General features: G+C 38.5%; 1 long non-coding RNA gene across 1 annotated transcript; it reads right to left on the bottom strand.

The window, feature by feature from the left end:
• Positions 1-5,912: 5,912 nt before the first annotated feature.
• LOC108416805 lies at positions 5,913-6,474 on the bottom strand. The gene is made up of 2 exons (XR_001857261.2): positions 6,384-6,474; positions 5,913-6,145 (listed from the first exon to the last, which is right to left on the bottom strand). It is a non-coding gene; the product is annotated as an uncharacterized LOC108416805 (long non-coding RNA).
• Between the last annotated feature and the right edge of the window lie 1,450 nt (positions 6,475-7,924).

Here is a 7,924-nt window from a genome sequence, read left to right on the forward strand (position 1 = left end):
TGTTTATAGACCATGGCGGCTTAACCCACTCCTACTTTCAGATAAATTTTTTTTAGATTTTATTACATCACAGATTGATTTTTTTCTAGAGATAAACCAAACACCCAATATGTCATCATTGACGGTTTGGGAAGCACTTAAAGCATATTTAAGAGGTCAGATTATTTCCTACAGTGCACAGTCACGAAAAGTGAGGAATAAGCGTATTAATGAATTGATTAAACAAATTGGGGACCTTGATTTACAACTAGCAACATCCTCTTCTGAGGATGGCATTAAACAGCGCTTAATACTTCAAAAAGAATTAAATTTATTAACTACACAAAAAGCAGAGTATCAGTTGGTTAGATCCTGCCATACATACTATGAGCATGGTGATAAAACGGGGAAGCTTCTGGCACATCAGCTTCGTAGGAAAGCAGCAAGTCATATTATCTCAGAGATTAAGGACGAGTCTGGGTCAGTCTGTATAGATCACTCTGCAATAAATTCTCGTTTTATGAGGTATTACTGTAACCTATACACATCTGAGTCATTAAAGGATGAACACCTAATTAATTCATTTTTTCAAGGTATAGAAGTTCCTCGCATAGATCTTTCAACAAAGGCAGAGCTGGAGTCTCCGTTTACAATAAGAGAAATCGAGGACGCCATTAGAAGTATGCAAGGGGGTAAATCCCCTGGCCCAGATGGGTACTCAGCAGAATTCTTTAAGAAATTCTCTAATCAGCTGGCCCCTCTCTTAACTGCTGTGTATAATGACTCTCTATCCGTTGGTTTAATGCCTGAAACAATGCGACAAGCTACTATATCACTTATTCACAAAAAAGGCAAAGACAAACAGGAGTGTGGCTCTTATCGTCCTATTTCCCTTCTTAATGTAGATAATAAAATATTTGCAAAAATGATTGCCCGTCGCCTTGAAACTGTTCTCCCGATAATAATTTCACCAGATCAGACAGGTTTCATAAAAAATCGATATTCCACCTTCAACATTAGGCAATTGTATAATATAATTTATAATCCCTCTCCACTTGACAAACCAGAAGTGGTCATATCTCTAGATGCAGAGAAGGCTTTTGATCGGGTGGAGTGGGATTATTTATTTTACACTCTTGAAGCATTTGGATTCGGGCCAAATATTATATCATGGATAAAGATCCTTTACAAATCGCCAATGGCAGCAGTCCAGACTAATAACAATATATCACCCTATTTTGCACTATCGCGAGGGACGAGGCAGGGGTCACCATTGTCCCCCCTTCTTTTTGCGATCGTAATTGAACCGTTAGCCATAGCTTTACGTACTAATAAAGACATTAAGGGTATTGCGAGGGCAGAAGGGGAACACAAAGTCTCTTTATATGCAGATGACATGATACTTTATTTGTCTGACGCTTCCACATCTCTTCCTGTAGTGCTTAATATCCTATCTGACTTTGGCAAAATCTCAGGATATAGAGTAAACACACAAAAAAGTGAGTTGATGCCCATAAACTTAGCAGCAAGAGAGTCCTCATTTGTTTACACTCTGCCATTTAAAGTGTGTATGGAAAAAATAAAATACCTTGGTGTTTGGGTCACTCACAAATTTAAAGAACTTTTTTCAGCAAACTTTCCCCCTCTGTTATCCTTTCTTAAGGAAGATCTTGATCGCTGGGATTTACTACCCCTGTCTTTAGCAGGCAGAATAAATGCAATAAAGATGAGCGTATTGCCTAAATTTCTCTATATGTTTCAGTGCATACCAGTTTTTTTTAACAAAAACTTTGTTCATTTCCCTAGATAAAAAGATCTCCTCTTTTATTTGGAATAAAAAGAACCCACGTATACGTACCTCTATATTACAGAGACCTTGTGAGCAGGGTGGAATGGGACTGCCAAATATTCAGCTTTATTATTGGGCAGCAAATATCAAAATGATTTCGTATTGGATGGAACAAAGTGAAACAGTTTCTGCACCTGATTGGCTAAAACTGGAAAGAGGATCCTGTGAGAACACTTCACTGTGTGCCTTATTGTATTCTAGTTTGCCATGTTCAGAGCCTGTGACAAAATATACTTCAAACCCAGTGGTTATTCACTCATTAAAAATTTGGAAACAATTCAGTAAGTCTTTTAAGATTAATAAGTTCTCAGTGCTCGCCCCCATTGTAAAGAATCATGTTTTTCTGCCATGCCAGATTGATGCTGCATACAGTATTTGGTTTAATCATGGGATCCGTTCATTTAAAGATATGTTCATGAATGATTCATTCGCATCTTTCGAACAGATTGTTCAGACATTCAATATTTCCAGGACAAATTTTTTCAGATATTTACAGGTCCGTAGCTTTGTATCTTCGAATATAAGTCAATTCCCCGCACAGCCCCAAGATACACTTCTAGATTCAATTAAGGACATTACTTTATCCAAGAAGGGTAGGATAGGGGACATATATTCTTTATTAATGACAGAAAGCATGACAAGTCTTAATCCCCTTAAGGGTCAATGGGAGAAAGATCTAACTATCGAAATTACAGAGTCCATTTGGTCAAGGATGATGAAGGGGATACATTCATCCTCGATATGTATGAGACATAAAGTTATGCAATTTAAAATCTTTCATCGACTGCACTGGACCAAAGTTAAGTTGTCTCATATTAAACCCAATATTGATACAAAGTGTGACCGTTGTAAGCAGAACCAAGCCACTCTGATTCACATGCTCTGGGATTGCCCTAAACTTTTAAGTTTCTGGCAATCAATATTTGATATGCTTTCCATTGTAATTGATAAGCAACTAGAATTATCAGCCCCCCTTGCCTTATTTGGTGTGGTAACACAAAATCTTATTTTAAACAATAAAAAATTAAGCCTTTTATCTTTTGCCACATTAGTAGCTAGAAGACAAATTTTGGTTAAATGGAAAGACTGTAACCCCCCAACGTTTGCGCAGTGGATAAGGGACATGGTGTATTTCATTCAGTTGGAAAAAATCAGGTATACAGTTAAGGGGTCAACAGAGAGATTTTTATTGATATGGCAATCTTTCCTTAGTCATGTTGAGTCTCTGAGTTCTGGAAGTTTTAAGCTCCAGTAGTATGATCAGGTTATGTTACTAGGAATTTTGGAAACAAATTGTTGGGAGAACTTTACGGTGCCTTAGGGGCGTCTTCCCTCCTGTACTGTTAGATTATAGGAAAGGTACTAAAATATACTGGTTTTAGCCCCTATCATTTTATCATTGTTTATTATGTCATTATTATTTTCATTATTTTGTGTGTTTTGTCTCTCTGTTCGTGTGTGTATAGTATTGGTGTGATTGTAGATAAACATTAATGTAACTATAGGTATAAACAAGTATGTTCTGCTGGAATTGTTAAATTTTATTGGTAAGGCACAAATGCCATGCACACAGATACTAGGCATATTTATGTATTTTATTTATTAGTTGTTTATTTTAAATGTATAAGTTATTTTTGTTATATTTGTTATTTATTTATTTATATTTGTCTCTTAGGTTATATTTTCTAAGGGAAAGGGTAGGGGTGGGGGTTCTTGGAAGCTTCAGCCATTGTTACAATTGTATTAACGTATTTGTAATTAAAAACTAATAAATAAACTTGGTTCAAAAAAAAAAAAAGAGGTACTGGCCACATTTCACGTAGGTTAATCACGTTGACCTGCCTGGCACCAGAAGCATGGACTTTAAAGCCCCAGTGAGGAACTGCTTTCAGTCTAGAACGAACTCAAGCATCATGATATGCTGTCAGAAGGACGTGTGGCTGAGAGTAAAAAACAGACTTGACAAACTACAAATAAACGTAGGTCTCAGAGGAAATTCTCTGTAACTTCAGCGGCATTAAATTAGCTCGTCCTGTGTTAAACCGGACTGGACAGACCTGAGCCCAGAATTCACCACTTGTGAGTTGAGCATTTTCACTGGCTAAATAAAATTTTACCCAAATCACATGAATATTTAATAATTCTGTTATAGTTCAAATGAATTAAGGAGGCTCAAGTGAAGAGTTTAATTTCCATCACTGATCTCAGAGGGCCTAATGTGATCTCTTGATCTCTCTCTTTTTTTTTTTTTAGAACCATTAGCTTGCTGTGTTTTGCACACTGTGGAATTAGACCTCCACATTTAACCCATCCGTGCAGTGAAACACCCACATACATGCACACTAATGAACACACACACTAGGGGGCAGTGAGCACACTTGCCTGGAGCAGTGAGCAGCCCTATACACGGCGCCTGGGGAGCAACTGGGAGTTAGATGCTTTGCTCATGGGCCATCAGCTGAAGGGGTCGAACTGGCGACCTTCTGGTCACAAGGGTTGGTTCCCTAACCTCCAGCCCACGACTGCCCCTGTTAGAACATCTGGGGAAAACCATGAGGAATTTTGGGCTAAATATTAGTGGGAATGTAGATTTATTCGGGTGGGATCAAAGTGAGTGCAAAATTTCTAAAATAGTCCACTGACCCCATGGAGGTGGAGCTCACAAGAGGGGGAGAGAACGTTGTCATCATTGTCCCACAGAGAATAAGTCTGTCATTATCTCGCTGAAGGATGTAAATTAGCCAAAAGTTCCCCCACAAAGATCAAGTCAAGCATGTAGACATAAGCAGTGCATGTGGAGAAGACAATACATGTTTTTAATTTTAGCTCTGACAAGAGAAATAGTTCAGTTAGCACACTATACCTAGCTTGCTTTGCTTGTGTTGTTGACACAAAAGCCTACAGTAAGTTATCTAGAGATGTTCACATTGTTAACGAACAGGGGGGTGAAACTCGGGGTTAGTTAGAATTTTGGAAGTAAGGTTCGAGTGACCATTAGGGCCAGGTTTAGATGCAGGGGAAATTGAGGTGAAGTTAACAGCTGTTTTTTAAGTTAAAAGCAAGTTAATTAAGTACAAACAGTTTAAAGTGCACCATCCAAATGAACTGCTAGCTTTAGACCTGCCAACCCAGCTGAACAGCTACCATATAGTACTATTGAGTAAATATGATAAACTGGCTTTTCTCAAATAGTGCTGTGTTTAGTGATGATGCTCAGTCACATTGATCTCAGATCGTGGTGTATTAATACAGTGATGGGCAGTTCTGTCACTGCAGCTTTTGTTCCATTATCACTTCTCATTTCCATGGTAACCACATGAGAAATGTTAAATTACTGACAATGGTCTCTAAAACCATTGTTTAACTATTAACAGAATTGAGAACAGCAGAAATTATCTATTGTTGTAGATGTACAGAGCTTTGAAATTTGAAATATGATTATTAAGCTACTGTGTGAAAACACAAAGCAACGTGCAACAAATTTAACATATTTGATAATTTATTACAGAAAAAAGTGACAAACCAGAAACTTTCACATAATCATCAAGAAAATTGATTGATTTCACAATTTTAGACTCCGAATCATCAAATAGAAGCTGCAAATAAAAATGTAGAAAAGTTAGACGCGTCCAGAATGATGAACATTGATGAACGTGATGAATGCAGATCCTAAAGTAACTGAAAGTCTGTAGAACATCAAGAATGAAATTCTGATAAAATGAACATCAGAAATGCTGCATCATTAAAAATGATATTCAGATCTGAAGGTAAATAACTTGATTACATTAGTCTAAATAGAGAATTACAGTATAGGACTTCATTAATAAACCCTCAATCCCAAAATATCTAAAGATAAAAGTTGATGTAGAGTTTATAATATTTGAATCATTATATAAACATTATTACATTTGTACAGCCACAGATTACAGACTCCAATACAAATATCTGTAAATGTTTTCTGTACGTTTAAAGTGTGAAAGGAAATCGTGTTGATGTAAAACACTGAATACATTCGATTCATGTATTATATTCTGATCTACACCACATTCCTCCAGTCTGTACTTAATGTTCAAAGATAACTTAATAAAAAACAGAAAAGCTTTATTCCTTCACCCAATCAGAGACGAGTACACTGCTGTAGTAATAAAGAGCTGGAATATTAAAAGGAGTTAGTTTCCCATTAATAGAGAGAAGATTTAAACACTCGGCTGAGTTGAGTTTGAACCTTCCCCAAATCGATGATCGATTTTGTCCTTGGCTCGCTTCACCCACCTAACGCCGGGGTCCGCACACACAGGACCCTTCTTGGTGGTAAAACTGCAGTGAAGGAAAGATGAGCATCAGTGTGTTAGTCTAATAGAGCTGATAGATAATCATATAAAATGTATCTGATTAATATGTATAATATCAGGAAAGGTTTGTAGTGTTAAAGTTTGCAGTGGGTCAAAGTGACAACAGTAAGAGTGAATAGAGAACAGCAGCTTAAAGTAACTGTATTAAAGTTTGTCTTATTCCAATATTAATAAAGGAATAAAGGACGGGGGTGAGAACTTACATCACTCCAGCTCTTGGACAGTCACGTCTTGTTTCTTCGTACTGACTAATGTCAGCTACAGGGATTGGTCTGGTATAGAAACTGAAACAGCATTCCGTTGGTGCATTTCCATCTGTGTGAGAAAAAAATATAAATAATAAAATGAAGCAGAATGTAGTGAAGAGTGAAGTTGTGCTGTAGTAAAGAGTGAAGAGGTGCTGTAGTAAATAGTGAAGTTGTGATGTAGTGAAGAGTGAATAGGTGCTGTAGTAAAGAGTGAAGAGGTGCTGTAGTGAAGAGTGAAGAGGTGCTGTAGTGAAGAGTGAGGAGGTGCTGTAGTAAAGAGTGAAGAGTTGATGTAGTGAAGAGTGAGGAGGTGCTGTAGTGAAGAGTGAAGAGGTGCTGTAGTGAAGAGTGATGAGGTGCTGTAGTGAAGAGTGAGGAGGTGCTGTAGTAAAGAGTGAAGAGTTGATGTAGTGAAGAGTAAGGACGTGCTGTAGTAGAGTGAGGAGGTGATGTAGTGAAGAGTGAAGAGGTGCTGTAGTGAAGAGTGAAGAGGTGCTGTAGTGAAGAGTGAGGAGGTGCTGTAGTAAAGAGTGAAGAGTTGATGTAGTGAAGAGTGAGGAGGTGCTGTAGTGAAGAGTGAAGAGGTGCTGTAGTGAAGAGGGATGAGGTGCTGTAGTGAAGAGTGAGGAGGTGCTGTAGTAAAGAGTGAAGAGTTGATGTAGTGAAGAGTAAGGAGGTGCTGTAGTAGAGTGAGGAGGTGATGTAGTGAAGAGTGAAGAGGTGCTGTAGTGAAGAGTGAGGAGGTGCTGTAGTAAAGAGTGATGAGGTGCTGTAGTGAAGAGTGAGGAGGTGCTGTAGTAAAGAGTGAAGAGTTGATGTAGTGAAGAGTGAGGAGGGGCTGTAGTGAAGAGTGAAGAGGTGCTGTAGTGAAGAGTGATGAGGTGCTGTAGTGAAGAGTGAGGAGGTGCTGTAGTAAAGAGTGAGGAGGTGCTGTAGTGAACTGTAGATGACAGTGTTAGTGAGTGTAATGGTGCTACAGCAGGTCTGATCGTCTCTAACTTCACTCTTCTTATTAACACTGTGAATGAAGCTGCAGTGCTACAGTCTATCAGTTCATCCACACACCACATAATAAACTTGTGCCGTATGTTTATAATCTGATCGAGTCGGAACAGCAAATTAAAGACCAGTTCAACATGTAATAGTTCCAGTTATAATAAACAGACAGAGATGACAGTTTGTGCTATGAAGGAGACAGAAACTCAAACGTGAACTTCAACTTACTCTGTCCCACTGCACCGGACGGAAGGTAGAGGATGACCAGCAGACCCAGGAGGAGAGAACGAGGATGGACGATCATGGCTGCAGCTTCAGCTCCAGGAGATGATGATCAGTCTGAGCAGAGGTGGAAATGAGAGAGATTTCATCCTGCATGTGGTTTTATAGGTAAGTAAGTGGTGGGATGGTGTTGGGCAAAGTTACAAGGTGGATTCCACAGGAAACCCAACTGCAGTTCTCCCCTAAAGTAAACAAGCTGGTAAACATTTGTAATTAGA

The sequence above is a fragment of the Pygocentrus nattereri genome, chromosome 2, assembly GCF_015220715.1.
Source record: "Pygocentrus nattereri isolate fPygNat1 chromosome 2, fPygNat1.pri, whole genome shotgun sequence".
In the NCBI taxonomy this organism is placed as follows: domain Eukaryota; kingdom Metazoa; phylum Chordata; class Actinopteri; order Characiformes; family Serrasalmidae; genus Pygocentrus; species Pygocentrus nattereri.